The 17,951-nt window shown below is 38.6% G+C and overlaps 1 long non-coding RNA gene across 3 annotated transcripts in view; it reads left to right on the top strand.

Annotated features, from left to right (window-relative positions):
* LOC116150225 (uncharacterized) overlaps window positions 1–17,951 on the top strand; it is a 450,186-nt gene that overhangs the window by 123,934 nt on the left and 308,301 nt on the right. For 2 of the 3 annotated variants that reach the window (XR_010378073.1, XR_004133939.2), the window contains exon 4: window positions 3,511–3,544. The exons of the other annotated variant lie outside the window; for it this stretch is intronic. This is a non-coding gene — a long non-coding RNA (uncharacterized LOC116150225). The remainder of the gene's footprint in view (window positions 1–3,510; window positions 3,545–17,951) is intronic. 3 annotated transcript variants of the gene reach the window in all.

The following is a 17,951-nucleotide window of genomic DNA, read 5'->3' as shown; positions in this document are numbered from 1 at the left end:
AATCTCTACACCTGCATGGTCTCAGACTTACCAGGGGCTGGCGTTACATATCAGTGCAATGTCTGTCCAGCAATCTGTGACTCCGTGAGGAGGAGAGCAGCTGACCTAGAAGGGATTTGTGATTTTTATTATTTTAGAATTTCTTTTTATGGACACCCTGCTGAGGTGTGTGCAACAGAGTAATCTGGTTACACCACTGTAGGCGTGTTCCAGACTTCAGAATGCACAGGATGCTCCTGAATCAAATTAGATAGGGTTCAAAGTAAAGAATCTCCTTCCCCAAATTGACTGTAGGAGTTTTGTGTATTTATTTGAGTATATATTTATTTGGGTCAGCTTACAGGACCAGCTAGCCTACAGGCTCAAATTGTGATTTATACTTTAGTGAAGAGATGCAGCTTTGGAAACTCAGGCCCCTTCTAAATACTATATGATCCTGGCTCTAATTGGTCAGCTCCTTCTCAGGTAACACTGTACATCTGCAGTGACTTATGCAAAGTCTGCAGCCTGGGCATCTGGGAGTGTAACTCCTTTCTCCCACCTTCACCTTGAGGACTAGATAGCAGAGCCCACCTACCAAAGTGGCCCCATGGAGAAAGGTTTGTTACCTGTTGATTCAAGGTGACGAGGAGGAGGTACTATTTATTCTGAAAAAGCTGCTTTAGGAGCAAAGGGAAGAGCTGCAGGGAGAAGCATTTTCCAGGAAGGTCATTCTAGGTCAAATACCCTTGGGGATGTAGCATGAAGAGAAAAGGCTATAACAGATCAGGAGAGGCCTGGATTTAATCATAGCTTCTAGCACAGTAACACAATGATTGGATGGGTTGTTTAGACCCAGCATCTCCTAAGAAATCCAGCCTGTGGAGAGTAATAATAACAATGTATATAATGCTTATCTCTAGTTAGGCACTAAATGTTTTATATTTATTGTAACTCAGTTAACCCTCCCAACGAGTCCCAGAATCTTGTTGTCTTAGACAACATTCTAAAATGATCCACAATGAGAGATCACATCACACCTGTCAGAATGGCTGTCATCAAAAACAAGAAATAGCAAGTATTGACAAGGATGTGGAGAAAAGGGAACATTTGTGCACTGTTGGTGGAATTGTAAATTGGAGCAGCCACTATGGAAAACAGTATGGATGTTTCTCAAAAACCTAAAAATAGAACCACCATATGGTTTGGCAATTCCACTTCTGGGTATGTATCCAAGAAAGTGAAAACACTAATTCAAAAAGATATATGCACCCCCATGTTCATTTCAGCATTATTTATAATAGCCAAGATCAGGAAGCAACCTAACTGCCCATCAACAGATGAATGGATAAAGAAGATATAGTATATATACATATGTATATATGCACACACACATAGACACTATACAATGGAATATTACTCAGCCATAAAAAGAATGAAGTTTTGCCATTTGTGACAACATCAATGGACTCAGAGGGCATTATGCTTAGTGAAGCTGGTCAGACAGAGAAACACAAATACTGTATGCTTTCACTTATATGTAGAATCTAAAAGACAAAACAAATGAATACAGAGACACAGAAGATAAATCAGTGGTTACCAGAGAGGAGAGAGGTAAGTGGAAGGGTGAAATAGGTAAAATGGATTGAGAAGTACTATCAGTTATAAAATAGGTAAGTCAGAGGGATGAAATGTACAGCACAGGGAATATAGTAAATATTTTATAATAACTTTATATGGTGTGTAGTCTATAAAAATATCAAATTCCTTTTTGGTACACCTGAAACTGATATAATATTATAAGTCAACTATGCTTCAAACAAAGAAAAATAAAGTAAAATAAAATGCTCCCAAAGATTCCTGCCCCTTTGTGTTTATACCCTATATGGTCCTCCCTATACACACTTGAATTTGAACAGAACTTACAAATGTGAAGGCAGTCACTTCATGATTATTTTACTTTAAAAGGTGGAAGAATGTAGCTGTTATTAAGGGCCCCAGTTTTGACTCTGAGTTAATCAAAAGAGAGATTATCCTAGGTGGACTTGACTCAATTGGATGGGTCCTTAAAAGGGATTGGGCCCATCTTGAAAGAAGAAATTCAACTGTAAGAGGGATTCTCCAGTGGCCTTGATCTAGCAAACTGCCATAATTTGGAGAGGCTGTTCCCACGTGGCAGGGAAAAGCAGGCAGCCTCTAGAAACTGAGAATGGCCCCTTTATTTACAGTCAGCAACAAAGTAGAAACCTCATACAGTCATAAGGAAATGACCCAAGAGAGCTTAGAAGCAGATCTTGCTCTAGTCAAGACCCCAGATATGGGTATACCCAGCTAACACCTTGATTTCAGCCTCACGAAACTCTGAGCATAGTACATGTAGGCACTAAAATGTACCTGACTTCTAATCCACAGAAACCCTGAGATAGTATGTTTGTGTCCACAGAAACTGCTACATTTGTGGTAATTTGTTTTGCAGCAGTAGAAAACCAATACACCTGTGTATTACTATCTTCATTTTATAACAGGGAAACTGAAGTACAAAGAAGTAGAGTAACTTACCAAAGTTTACAAAGTCAGTAAGTAGTAGAAATTGGATTTGAACCTTGATTTCTGGCTCCAATGTGTGTATGTTTAAGCATCGCATTGCAGTAGACTCCTGCCACCTGCCTTCTCTTTGTTTCACTCTCCCTGCAAGTTGCCATGACTTGGGTATAGTTGGTCAGAAAGCCATTTTGAAAGCAGTAACTTCAGGTCCCTGGCCTCTAGCCAGTCCCCCACTCTGTTACAACTCCCTTTTTTCATAGATGGGAAAGCCTAGGCTTCATTCCCAGAAGGGTGTTTTTTTTCTTCTATTTCTTTCTTTTTTTTTTTTTTTTAACACTTCTCTTTAAAAAAAAAAATCTACAGTTTTTGAATTATAGCCCTGTGGTTAAGGGAAATGACATTTACTGAGGAAGCAACTTGTTATGGTCTTAGGTACTCTGCCAACTGCAATGAAAAGGGGGCTTTTAAATGTCATTTATACATTAAGAAAGATTTAAAGAGACACTGAAGAATATACCCAGCTGGCATTGCCAAAATCTGTAGGCCTTGTATCCACAAGAATCCTGGGCTAAAATTTAATTTGTTCTTTTATGAGTGGATAGAGTATATTCTGCCCCAAGTCTGAACCAAAATATTTAAAAATCACACTTCATTTAAAAGGTTTTATGGAGACATGCCAGATCTATGAAGATATAAGGTATAGATCTGAAGAGTAGGCAGAAGATTTCATTGCCTAGAAAGTATCTTTTTTTGAAGGAAAAAAATAGTAAGAAAATGAGACAATATTCTCTTAAGTAAGAGGACTTAACCTCTTAAACTTTTTGAAAATTTGAGCAGAACTTCCTCTAATTTAAATAAGAGATGACTGAGGTCCTATTGATAATAATGGTCGAGTTGTTAGGAAATAACCAGGTGAGTAAACCAAATTACTCGGCAATGGTGTTGTGTTAAACCAAGTCTTGACGGTGGCTTGTTTGATTCCTACAGAATGAAGGTTGGAGGAAGATTTAAAACCTTGAGGGTAAGTACTGGTAATGGTATCCTGGCAATGCATTTTAACCTCCGTTAATTAATTCATCTATGGCTTTGAATACATTTGTATTATGTATCTGTGTAATTTCATTTCTGTCATTCACTTTTTTGCTTATAAAATGCACTTGAGAATTCTTCTCCCATTAAATATACTAGATATTTATAGCCTGTCACTTGCTTTGTAAACAGTGGCAGAATACTGATACATCTCTTACTGCCTGAGGTTTATGCTGCACACTGACACACGAAAGTGAAAAGGGTCTTTATAGGTAAAAGTGACATAAACATCTCAGTAACACTGGGCTGTGTACATTGAGTTGCTTTATTACAGGTGATTAACTTGGGTCAAATCATCTAATGCCTTTTAGTTTTCTTTGTGTTCAAGAGCATGCAGCATTTTACAAGACTTTCACCAGGAGTAAGTATATTCTTGAATGGATTTGCTTACCATATACTGATGCCACAGGCTTTCAGAAATAGAGTGGAAAATGGTACAAAGGCAAAGCTGTGACTATTTGGTTAAGAAACTTACAAAAAAATTTTTAATTGATGCTAAGGATTGGATTTTTTAAATCTAATTATATTTAGTTGTATTTGTATAGAACAGGACCTGCATCTTAATAATACTGCTCCCATCACACAGCAAGCTCCCCTTCTCAGGATTGTTGTGATGGATTTAGGAGAGAGCATGTGAGGTTTTACCCAACATAATGCCTGGCACCCGGGAGTTACTCAATTGATAGTGAAATCTAAAAAACAAAAGGATTTTACTGAGTGCCTATCGAGTGAATGAACGCAGGTATTAAGCATTATAGATAGTTACTAATGAGTAAGCATAGGATTTTGGGTAATGTAACTATATTAGTTTTTAAAATAGTAAAAAATTTTTTAAGAGAGATCTTGCCATCATTATCTAGAGCCTTGAGACAGCCAGATCCTTTTAGCTAGAGAGGAACTTACAGGCAGGGAATGTGGGATATTTGAAGAACCTCGTGAGAGGATAAACTGGCTATACCAAATTAAGTAATCTTCAATCAAAATGTGTAATACAGTTGTTTCACAAAGATCTTCCCTGGGTTAAAATACCTGACCCACATGTTTGGTCAGGTTGATATTTAGGTTGATAATAGGCAGCGTTTTATCATGTACATCAGTGAAAAAGTGACTCAAGCAGAAGAAAAGCCCAGGGAAAAAAAAAAAAAGCTCTTTTCCCCCTGAGGACTCCAGCTGCGGCCTGTGGCCAAGTCCCCTGCTTGATACTCTGTTCTGCTTAAAAAAAATTATTCAAAAAACTAAACAAAAAACCAAATCAGTTGTAAGGATATTGATGAAACCTCTCTTATTTTCCAGGATCCATGACCCTGCCCTAATTGGCAAACAGGTCAGAAAAGGCCAGTCATATTATAGTGTCTGAGTCATTATAAAGTTGAACAGTTTTAATTATTTAATTTCTTATTTTCACTGATGCTTTTGATAGTGTTTCTTCTTTAAATTTTCTTTTTCATGAAAGATTGCATTTGCCACTTCTTTGTAGCCTGCCAAGTAATGTAATTAGCAAAGAGTATTTCAGGTGTTGGGGCCCTTTAGCCAGAACGCTGTCATCTTCATTGTTCTGGGGAAAAGGAAAACAAACATTCGGAAATGGTAGTGGATAAGCCTGAGCCTTGGTTTAAGGAGTGGAAGGAAGTATAGTTAGTTAGTTCAAGCATAGAGGAAATCTTTCTAAAAGTAACTGGATTGATTCCTTTAAGAAGTAAAAGCCAGTGTTCTGCGGGGTGTAATACTTGGTGACAGTTTGCTTAGTGTTCAGTACTGTCACAAGTTCAATGCTGTCACAGATGCTAGTGAGAGCAGTCAGAAGAGGGATCTACCAAAATGAGTAGCTCGGTGTAGGCCTGCCTTGAGCAAGTAAGTCACCAAGTTTGTCTGAACTGCTCCCCAACCCTCCACTACCTCCTTCTGCATCCTCCCCTTGGATTCCAAGGTCTCTTTTCTCCATTTTACCCCCAAAGACTTGAGGTATTTTAACTACTTGGTTTTTAATTGTTAAAAGCATTTCATGTGTTTTTCTTCTGTACTTTAAATTTCTCTAATCAAAGGAGGACAGTAGTTTGGTAAACTGAATTCATACCAAGGTGATAGAATTGCAGGGGTTTTTTTTTTCTCTTTCTAGGGATCTTTGTACTAATATTTGGAAAGGACTGTGCTTAATTTAAGGGATTTTCAGACAGATGAGGACCAAAGTGCGAGAGATGAGCAGGTGCTTATACAGAAGATTAACTGGGTGAATGGAATTGTGCAGTGGACCAGTGAGACACAAAATGTTGGGTTCCAAATTTGTTCCAAATTTCCAAATAAGGAAAGCTTATTTCTCTTGAGCAATATGTGAGGTAAGCTGAATTACTACCTCATTCTGTCTCATTTCATTTTGGGTCCTTCTCAGAGGAAATATGTACTACTATAAGACTGCATGCCCTATGGAAGTAGGAACATTTTTCTGACAGTGATTGCCATACACAACACCCAGCCAGTCTTCCATCATCTTTTTCAATTTCCGTTTTTGTTGTTTTTCATGTAGGACTTTGAAGAGCTTAGCATTATACTGAAACTCAATAGTATCATCTCTGGGGGTTGCATCTTTTTTGAGAGATGAAGATGTACTTGTGTACTAAAGAGAGCAGGTTACAAAGTCTAGATTCTGTCCAAGTAGAAAGAATTCCAGAATAGCTATGAGCCATCAGAAAATGCAGGCATGCAGTCTAACCTAAAAAAGAAATGTGTGTTAATAAGACTGAAATCTCTTTCCTAGTTTTTTTCAAAGACTTATAGTTAATTCCTCATTATACATCTTGGGTGTATCTGAGCAGTACCTGTAGGAAAAAGAACATTGGATTTGTAGACATGAAACCACATATTTTTACTTCGCTTGCTGCTCCTCTCCATCTCCTCCAGATCAGTCCGTCTCCTCTGCCTACTTCTGTACCTAACTTTTTGATTGCATCATCCAGCATCTTTACTCTCTAGATTCTGGTTTATTTTGGTCAATGGGAGGCACTGGCAGAGGAGTAGAGGCTGAGGGAAGAGAAGATCTTGGTATGTCTTCGCTGGCTTTACCGTTCTCCACTTTGCCACTGTTCTGGCAGCATCTGTGTCCACCATCCTATCAGGCACCTCCTCCTTCAGAGTGGCAATTCTTTTCAAGCTCTGAGAACATTATTCTCTCTTCTACAGGCCTGAGGGTAGTTGTGGCCTTCTGATTTTTAGTCCTTGAGTGTTTTACTTTCCCTTGTTGGCCCTTTACCTCTGCCCTTCAATCAATTATTTTCAGTCAATTCCTTTAGATATGCTGTCTGTTTCCTGTCAGGGCCCTATCAGACACATTTAGGTTCTTGGACAAATCAGATAATCTCTCTGACCTTGTACTTTCTTCATCTACAAAATTGGGTAATATCGACATTGTTATCTTGAAGGGTTGCCAATGCACGTGAATTTGTAAAGTATCATAAAAAGCCCACTATAAATAGCAAATTATCTGCTACTGTTTAATCCCCAATTAGCTTTCCTCAGATACTTGAAATGAATTTTATAACATCTCCCCATGATAAACTGATACAAGCTTTGAGGATGCAACTTTAGGTTGACAAGCAGAAGGATGCAAGCAGAAGCAGGGAAGGTAATTCTCTACTGCATGTATTCCAAAGTTAAATATATACTATACTTAGGGTATGACCATACTTCTGTCCCCCTCCTCAACAGTAGGTAATTCAGAGCTGGGAAGGCAATATAGATCATCTTAACATACCTTTGTTCCTTGCATTTTTTCCCTTGATAATGATATGTCAGATATTATTTCCTCATAGTGCATCTTGTGTATGTCTCACCCCTCTGTGAGATTATAAATGCTCCTGAGGATGGGCACGTATATTTTTTTATGACTCATAGTAATTCACATACTGTTAAGCATATATTTGATAAAGCAGACACCTGGGAAATGAATGGTTGGGTTTTCAGTGTATACCTGTTGATATTGAGACTTTCAAAGCCTGATTATGGGCATTTACTGATTTTATACAAGAGTGTTCTCTCCCTAATTAGCTTGACCCTCTTTGTGTGCATGAAAAGTGTTTGTTTAACAAATGCAGATTTTATGGATATCTGTTGTGTTTTCTGTGTGTATTTTATTGTGTGATTTGGCACATGCAGGACTTAAAATTCAAGAGGAGAAACTCTTCCTCATTGTTCCCATCTTACTAGATTGGAGCCTAGTAAAATGATCTCACAGAACAAAGTAAATGTTGATGATGAAAACAACTAATGGTTTTCCATCCAGTCTTCCCAAAGCCAATGAAGAAAAGTAGTGCTACTCCTGAAGACCAGGTAAACCCAAACTCACACATTCAGAGGAAACATTTAAATTTTCAGAATAACATGCCTGGGAATAGGCGCTGCTGGTTTATCCACTGAACCAGCTCTGGAAAGGGCACATGGACAATGGTATAAGAGGTATTTGGCTCACTGATTCTTCCTTTCTTTGTTTTCTTACTTCTGAATAGGCACAATGCACTCCAGAGAACCCTTGCTATTTTTTGTTCCCACAATCTCATTCCTTCAAAAATAAAAAGAGAAAAAAATAACTTAGGTAAGCAGGGACCATGTTAAAGGCATTTGGGAGGCCGGGACTGATCCTGCTAATTTCTCTCTGAGAGAGGCTATGTAAAAACAAAATCAGCAGCCTAGTTGCAGGGATGGTTAAAAGTCCCTTAGCTTGCCAAGGTCACCACAGTGCTGAGGAAAGTAAAGAAATGCTTAGACCCCAAATTATCTTTGGTAAATTAAAGAAGTGACCAGAAACAGAAGACTATAGGAATATGTGTATGTACATATGGCATAAAGTTAGAGCATAACTGAGAAGTCATGGTAGATTAGCAGCTGACTGAGAGTAACACTCCAGTGCAAAAGTACAGAAGAAAACACAGGACTGCTGACAAGTTCCAAGAAGAAAAGAGAATACACAAGCATGTTAAATTTCTAAATTACTTGGTATAGAAAATAATGCCAGAGAAGTTTAGAAAATGGAGAGATTAAAATGGAGGGAACCATTAGGGAACATTCCTTGGAGAAGCTGAGCCTGCAACTGGCCTCTGAAGGGTTGGATTGGTGTAAAACAGAACAATGGAGGTTATTAAATGCCACACACCTTTTCATGGAAGGATTTATATATTAAAGCCAAAAAATTGTTCAAATAGAATGTCCAGTAAAAAGTGATGAGGTGATATTGGGAAGTCTTCTTTAGACCCCTGGGCAGAGAGAAAGAGTCAGTCTTCCAAACAGGCAGTGGTGAGGAGGCTGAGGAAGCAGTCATTCACGGTATTTGTAGTGGAGAGGATGAAGAGGGTGTCTTAGTCTGCTCAGGATGCCATGGCAATACTATAGACTGGGTGGCTTAAGCAGAAATTTATTTCTCAGGTCTCTTCTTCTTAGTAGGATGCTAATCTCATCATGGGGACCCCATCCTCATGACCTCATCTAAGTTTAATTATCTCTCAAAGGCCCCCCCACGAGATAACACTACAATGGGGGTTAGGGCATCACTCTATGAATTTTAGGGGGACACAATCATTCAGTCTATAACAGGGAATAAATCAGTTGCAAGGAAGGCATCAAAAGAAGCTGTCACATGAGAGAAGGGGAAAAAGGTAGGCACAGAGCAAGAGGAATGGCGTAGTCCTGACTATAATGGCAATTTAAAAAACTGCGCCTAGAAAAAAGATAAGTTGTGATATAGCTGAGAGTGTAATTGACCAGTAGTAAGAACTAACTAGAGACTGTCTAGTCAGAAAAAGAATAAAAACATGCAAAAAGGTAATTGGCTAGGGAGAAAACAGATGTGGGGTCCAATTTCTGCACCTAGAATTCAGATGAAATTAATTTCAGGGAAGGAGATTATAAAGTCAATTGATGATGTTTTGATTCCTAGAGGGCACTGTAGGGTTATGTAGGAAATACCCTTTCTCATATAGGGCTAGGAATTAATGCAAAGACATAGCTGCAGAGTGAGTGCAGAATGATCCAAATTCAAAGAGGGCAGGACCCTGGATCAGAGACTTGAAATACTAAAAGGAGGGAACTATGTTGTCTTTGGTGGAGATGGAAGGAACAGTGAAAGATTAACACTCTGGTATGAGGTTAGGGCAAGGATGTTTTTATAGACTGGACCAAGATTCTTGAATAATCATAACGCAAATGGCTGGTGAGAACAAGTTGTGACATAGACAAAGAGGAGACATCAGTAAAGAGATCATAGTCGTCCTAGGATCTCTTACTTCTAAGCATAGTCTCATTATAGACAGGGGTAGCCTTTCATGTCATACCTTTGAAACTCTGTTACTTTTGAATATTCATCTTCTTTCTTTTCTAATCAAGTTCCTAAAGAAGATAGCGGCAGAACAGAAGGGCAGCTGAAATACTGGAAGTCTAGTACAAAGAGGAAGAAATGGTTAATTTGACGGATGAGGCAGACTTGATTTTGCTTAGTAGAGTACAGTGTACCTCAAACGTTAAGCCAGTTCACACACAAACAGTGCTCTCCACAGTGAGTAATCTAGCATGCATACTCTTCATTTGTTTAAAATGTGCATTATCATAATATTAATAAAGTCCTATATTCATGATAAATTATGGTATAACACGTATTATTGCTATCATATTCATGATTAAAAACACTCTAATTAGAAGGCACACTGACAAGAGAATTTGAAACTGTATACATTTAAGACAATGAGAGCTATAAAGTTTAAATTTGTATTCTTATTCCTGCCTCTAAATATGTCATATTTTCGGGGATAAATTCCACAAATAGTTTTTCAAGGCTTTATTTTAAAAAAAAAATAGTGAATCTCTGTGCTCCTGCTGGACCTGTAGAATCTCCATTGCCCTGTGACCTTGTTCTGAGCAAGTAAAACCTGGATAATGTAAGGTAGTCTGAGTAAATGGAGAAGACATGTGTACACATATCCTCTGTATGTGTGTTTCTTTTTATCATTGAATTCTGTTTTTCCCACTCCCCGTTCTCTCCCATTTCTCTATCTGTCTGTATGATAAGAATCAGAGCCCATCTCAGTGATTGTGAAGTTGTAAGTCTTATCTCTGGAGCAGCCAGAGTAAATCAGAATTTAAACCCTACCAGCCAAAGGCTGACAAACAGTCTCAGAATGTAATGTGTCTGCCAACGTCTGTTACTTGAAGATAGATGGATTTGGTTCTGATGTGATCATTTTCTTTTGGCAGTAGGGAGCTGTTATGAGACAGAGGGTGCTAGGAAAAAACAAGGTATTTCAAATAAAAATTCCAGAACTCCCGTATCTAGAGTAATTATTTTTAATTAAAAATTGAAACACTATAAAAATGGTACATTTGAAAATTTATGGAAGTTCTTAACTAAAACCTTTTAGCTGTTCCCATTGAAAGAGGATGAAAAACATGCAAATAGATGATCACAAAGAAGGCAGCAGGCCAGATAAAACCTGGTCAGAAGCAAAGTGAACTGGGTCTACCACCACTGCTCTGCTTGATGGCTTGCTCTGTTCTGCTGATCTTTGTCATGGAAAGTGGCACATGACAGACCTGGAGGGTTTTAGAAACAGGGGACTTGCTCAGGCTATGCTAGGTGAGGCAACCATTCCACTTCAATTCTTCTACATGTTTCTAATTTGGAACAGAAGAGCCTCAGCCGTTTTTAGCTGATCATGGATGAGGATGAGGAGATGACATGCTTTCATGCTCAGGTCTGCCAGCTTTTGAGTCCAGCCATCAGCAAAAAAAGCTGGTCAGTTCGTTCAGGACCAAACCAGGGTGTGTGTGTGTGTCTGTGGGCACGTATGTTTTGAAACTTAGAGTGGAAAATTAGTGTTGCAGGATAATTTTTGGTTTTATAAAATTTTAGTATTTCCAAGGCTATCTGTTTCTTTCTAAAGTGATGTCATTTATATAAACTACAACCAAAGGCTGATGATGGTACCTACATGAGGACTTTGAGGTTTGAACAGCTAGGCTTCTAAGAGGTATAATTAACTGTATTCAAGAATTTTTTTCACTCAGTTTCTTTCCTATCAAAGTCTGAACTTTAGTTAAATACTGAAGCACAACTATTACTAAGTATATATCTAAAACTTGAGATTTATGAAATCTACCAAGGACTACCTGCTTGATTCTCTTCAGAATTTTAATACAGTCATTAGGAAACCTAAAATGTTTTTAAATTGACTTTGAAGTTCTTTGTAGAAAAATAAAAAGCTTGTGCAGAGGAATGGCGGGGTAGGTAGAATCAGAAGTAGGATATGGGGAGTAGACACTGATTATATAGAGGGATTAATAAAAAAGATTTGATTTTCTGAACTGTGGTGTTTGATCAGAGTACTAAGGAATGGCAAATGATAATATATTTCTGGATGACAAGAAGAAATTATTTTTTTAAACTGTGCTTGAATTAAGAAAAAAAGAATTTGCTAGTGTTTTAGAGGCTTTAAACAAATTCTTGAAAGGAAGACAGATATAAAAAGAAGATATCATAGGTGTAACACAAAAGAAGCTACAGTGGAAATGCTGCCCCACTATTCCATCACCACCTGCCTCATATTATCTTCTGAAGTGTGCTCCCCACCACTCCTTCAGCAGCATTTGCTCCGTGTTTTCTCTGCTTGGAAGTACTTTCCTCCTGGAACTACAGGGCAAACTCTACTTATTTTTCAAGACTTAGGTCAAATATCTCTTTTTCCATGTAGCTATCCCTGGCACCCTGCAAAATCTTACTTTTTTATATATGTATAAACATTTTTTATTGAGTTATAGTCATTTTACAATGTTGTGTCAAATTCCAGTGTGGAGCACAATTTTTCAGTTATGCATGAACATACATACATTCATTGTCACATTCTCTTTCGCTGTGATCCACCACAAGATCCTGTATTTATTTCCCTGTGCTACACAGTAAAAATTTTACTTTTTATTGCACTAATTTCACTGTCATGTTATTTGTTTATGTGCTTTCTCATCTTGAATGTTCAAAACAGGCAGAGACAGTCATCATTTCATGTGCCTAACTCATAGTAAGTGTTCAATAAATTCTTATTAAACAAATAAATGAATATTGAGGATCATGATTGCAGAAAGACATATAGCTGTCTTTCATGATAAAATTGTGAACAAGATAAGGAACTATAGTCTGGAGCAAGTATCAGGAGATTTACAGTTGGTAAAATCACTCAGTAGCCCAGAAGGTAACTGGGCAGTTTGAATCAGGAGGGAAGACTCCAGTGAAAGAATTTAAGGCTGTCTTAGACTTAATCCTCTACTGCGTAATCAGTGACTTAAAGAGAGAAATAAAGGAATATTAGAATTAATTAATTGCATTTAAAGTCTTTAAAGTTTTAAAGTTCTAGACTTCCTAAGGTATGCTATGCCTCTTGCTATATCAATGAATAAATTAGCTTTGTGTTTTATACATTACTCTTTTTTTGAGTTAGGTTATTAGTTTTATTTTCCAGAGGCTGAAATCCTTTTTTGAACTAAAAAGAAAAACAAACAAGCAAACAAACAAACAAACTAAAGTTTTAAAATTTGTGATGGTAAGGTGTCTCTCTCCTTTTCTTTGTTGTTTTCTCTTTGACACCATCTGGGCATCAGTGATTTGTTGAAAACTACATGTCTTGATTTTATCTTTTTAGTGTATTTTGTTAAATAAGACTCAAGACATTGAATTTCCTCAGTATTTTTAGACAGCTTTTGGAGTCCAACAGGAAATGTTAACAGATGAAAATAATAATAATAAAGCCTTACATTGTTGAGAGCAGGCAGACTTCTGGAAAATATGTGAGTTCTTTCATTGAAGAAGCCTACTGTTGGAAAATAAAAGAAAACCATGCTCTCATGTGGTCCTGTTGGCCCAGAATATAGACAAAGCCATTAATTCTGAGGTCTTGCTAGTCTTACCATCTTAAGTCTGTTTTATCCAGGCCACAAAGAGGAACCCACTGTCTGAGTCTACAGACTGACTTGCACAAAAAGCAATGGATACAGAAGAGAAGCATGGTTTATTCATAGTCTGAGAGCCAGAAGAGACTTGAAATATCTATCATCTGGCCATCTGGCTTAGAGATTTCCAGACCCAGCTGCTCCTCAGAATCACCTGGAGAGCTTTTGAAATACAGATTTCCGGTCCTCATCCCCTAAGATGTTCTCGGAGGGGGATCTAGATGATTAAGTTTGTTAAGGCCTCCAGATAGTTTTGATGCCTAGCCAGGTCTGGAAACCACTGATTTGGTCAAGCCTTCTTGATTTCTGGATGCATAAACTGAGGCACAGAAGGTGAAGTGACCCTCAGCTCAAGGCTGGCACAGCCGCACCAGAACCCAGTGCTCCTGGTGTACAATCTTCAGAATTACAAAGGCGGAGATGGTGTTTCCAGCTGCCTATTTGATATCTTAAGTGACCTTTTATAGTTATAGGAAGCAGTGGAATAATGAAGGGAAAAGCACCTAATTGAAACCAAAGTCTCAAGGAACTGCTGTGAGAATCTGGTGGAATGACAGATCACTGCTTCATAAACCATGAAGTGGTGTACTGCTAGGCATACATGGAGCATGTGCAGCAGAGTAAAGCTGTCATACAAAAAAGCTCTTAAGTAAGTAAAAAGGAAATAAAAACACTTTACAGTAACTTGATGGCACATTAAAATTGCTTCAGCCTTTCTCCATCTCAGTGAGGGAGGCCTAGTCTACAGGTGAGCAGGATGACCTATAGGCACTTTGTATCTGTGGTTTGTGTTAATCTCTGAGAACTGTGGAGCAAATATTGAGACTTGAGTTCAAGGTCTTCTACTTATTTGCTGCTTGAGCACGCTGAATCCCAATTCTACCACTTGTCAACTTAAGTGATTAAAGAAGATAACAAAAGTTTTGTTCTGGATTTAATCTTTTGTGATGTTTTTCTCTCTGCTGCCTTTGCAGATCTCTTTACCATCTTGATTTCTCATGTTTTCTGATTCTGCTTGGAGACTTTCCCCATTTTCATCTCATGTCCTAATCTTTCTAGTTTTTAATTCAAGAAATATTTATTAACATATTTTAAAATATGTTTTTCTGCTAACTATCTGGGGTATAAAAATGAAGGATTTGGTGTCCCTGACCTTAAAGAACTCATATTCCAACAGAAAGAGAGCCATGTATTAACCACATTCTGATAAAATATGATAAGAGCTACAATGGTGACATAGTGTGTCATACAAGCATATGGGGGAAATGATGAATTCTTCTGAGGGGATGGAACACACATGGGACTGTTGAAGGTTTACAGAGGTAGGGTGATTGGAGTGGATGTCTAGAATGAGTAAGACTTATCAGGAAGAGCATGAAAGATTGCTGTGACAGCAATATGGTTGTGTTGAAAGAGGATAGAATGGAGAGGAAAACTAGTCAAGAGGGCTTGTAAATAATTATGGTTGTAGATGATGAAATCACAAGTCAGATGTTGACACTAGGGTTAGAGAGGAAGGGGGATGTAAGAGAGATGGTCACAGAGACTTGAACAAGTTTCTTCTTGAAATTAATTTAGCATATCCATTAGCAACAAAGAAGCAATGCTACTTGTCTTTAGTCTTAGTATTTTTTTTTTCCGTTCTCTTTCTTCTTGCCTCCCTTCCCCCTTTGGTTTTACTTTCATTTTCATTTCAAGCCTCACCCTTTTGCAGAGAGATAACATTAACATCAGTTTCTAAACGCTCATTCACTTTGCAAGGCCCTATGCCATCTGATTCCCCTTCATCTGTTTCCCTTTCTCACTCCCCTCCAGCCATGCTTGCTCTGCTCTTGTTCAGATGTACTAAACACGCTCCCATCTAAGGGACTGTGTGTTTATTCTTTCTTCTTCCTAAAATGCCCTTCCACCATATATCTATGTGGCTCAGCTTTCACTTCATTCAGGCTGACCACAGGGTAATGGAGAGGCAAATCCTCTCCCCTGTAGGATCTGAGGTGCTAGCCATTTTCTCTCTTAGTAAATCTCACAGCTGCTTATTCTACGCTGGCGTTTGAACGTCCCTCCAGAGCAAGGGCTTGTTCAACACTCAGGTGGATTCCCAGGGGCTTTTCCTAAAGGAGCAAAAAGGTCCTGGGGTTGTGGGGGTAGTCTGAAGGTTAAGGTAGCAACAGATACCTTTTTCCCCTTTGTAAAATGTATTTTTGTATGTCATCCTCACCATCTCAGGCCTTATGCATAGAATCCCCCAAATGGAGGATATAGGAGATCTTCTGTTTCTCCCTACAGTGGGTAAGGGTGAGAGAAAGGTATGTATTTAAAGAAAATTAAATTTAATAACAAGTTTCTCTGAAAAAATGCTTTCCCTATAAGCTCCTTCTTCTGTTCCCTGAACTACCATGTTTTCCTTTATACACTGACTATGCGTGACCTCTTATATGTATCTATTTTTTATTGTCTGTTCCCACTTATTATAGAATATGAGCCCCCAAGATACAAGGTCTTTATCTCCAGGTCCTAAAATACTGTGTGGTTCATAGTAGGCATTTAATAACTATTTTTCAAGGAATATCTAATGCAGGGTAAATTTAATTGAAGACATTCATTTATTCTTTTATGAAGGTAATATTAGGATTACTTCCTGGAATCCCAGGGATAAGAGAGTAGATATTGTCTTCTTGGCTACTTGGTTTTTTGTTGTTGTTCTTACTTTCTTCATTCTTTAAATGCATATGTGCATATAGATTAGAAAGATTAATACGCATCGATGAGCTACAAGGCTGGGGTCTTATTGAGTATAGCTCATGAAATATTTACTAATTAGAAGATAATTTTGCTTAAAAGTGTGTGTGTGTGTGTGTCTATGTGTGTGTGTTGGTCAGTGTGTTGGGAGATGGAAAGAATAGGGTGGCATACAGGGAAGAGATGTTTCCAAGGAAGTAGTAGTGTCTATCAAGAAGCTGTGGACATATTGGATGAAAAAAGGCCTATTAAAGCACCTGTAAATTTTTTATTCAATAGATATTTTTGAGAAAGATGCAAGGCCTTGTGGGTTGTGGGCAGGGGCACAGAATCCCTCATATTAAAGTTTATAGTATAATGAGACATACAGGCTTGTGTAGTCCCCCTGAGTTATGCTACAAGGCTGAGGGTGCTAAGAGCTGCAACAGGAGAGCGAAGTGCTCACAGAGTAAGCAGAGTAGAGCATGAAGTACAAACTAAGAGAGGTGACTGTGTGACCATGCCACTTATTAGCTGAGGGATGTCATTAGTTAAGTGGTGAGAGCATTTAAGGTTAGTTAGGGAAGGCTTCAGAGGGGAAAGGAGGACAATGTGGCACGCACTTGGTGTGTGGGAGAGAATGGCTATTTCCTGCGTGCCCCACTTCCTGGCAGTCAGAAAGATGCTTCTCTCCCCAAGGCTGCCCCATCAAAGAAGAAGTAACCGTGGAGGTCATGTAGATCGCTCTTTAAGTTCTCTAACGTCTTTACAAGGTTCCTTACAGATGGATACAGGAGGAAAGAGGTGCTAGGTTAGGGTATTTGTTGTCTTCTAGGGAAGTAAACTAACAACTCGGCTAACTGTCTTACGGCATGGGGCCCTTGCTGGGCAATATGGACTTTGTCAGGCTGTGCCTGGGAAGGAACTCACGTGAGCCCTGAACCCCTTTGAAGACAGGAAAGTCCAAGGAAGGACATGAGAGCGTTTGCTGTTTTACCACTCCTCCACCCCCACCCCTCAGTGTGAGAAAAGGTTATCATTTCTTGACTTTCAAGGTTTTCTCTCAGGAAAATCTTTTCCTTTGTTCTATTTATGCCACAGACCCAGGCAAAAGCACTCAATATTGCAGTTCTGGAACAGTGACACTCCAGCCACAGTGCATGGGGAGTTGAAGGAAGGAGTCAGTCTGGCATGGACTGGCTTACGTCCTAATTACAGAAAAGAAAACAAGATTGCTTTAGGTTTATAAAAAGTGGAAGGCGCTGTTGCTGCACGTGAACAGAAAATCTTTGCTTCCAGTAACCCACGCTCTTGTTTTAACATTGAGACAGAAAGTGAGCTGGACTATAAACTCACCTGCCTAAAGGAAAGAATGCTTTTCCTCTTTAGCCCTTTGCTTCGGTGAGTTAGGGGAATGAGTGAGGAATGAGGGTATGAAAAAGAGGTTGAACACAGTGGTGCTGCCCACTGAATTATTTTCCATCTGTTCCATCTGAAAGGCTGTTGCTTTCAGTATATTCCTCAAAGGACAAGGCCCAGTGTTTTGGGATGATCTGTTGCATTCCATCCTGGGTTTATCTGAATATTTGCAGAGAGAAAAGAGAGTGGTTGGAGCAGCATGTTGGTCCTCATTGTGGTAGACAGAG

This window comes from Camelus dromedarius, chromosome 3 (assembly GCF_036321535.1).
Source record: "Camelus dromedarius isolate mCamDro1 chromosome 3, mCamDro1.pat, whole genome shotgun sequence".
Taxonomy (NCBI): Eukaryota; Metazoa; Chordata; class Mammalia; order Artiodactyla; family Camelidae; genus Camelus; species Camelus dromedarius.
Note: the sequence above shows the minus strand (reverse complement) of the source record. Positions and strands in the feature narration are given on the sequence as shown.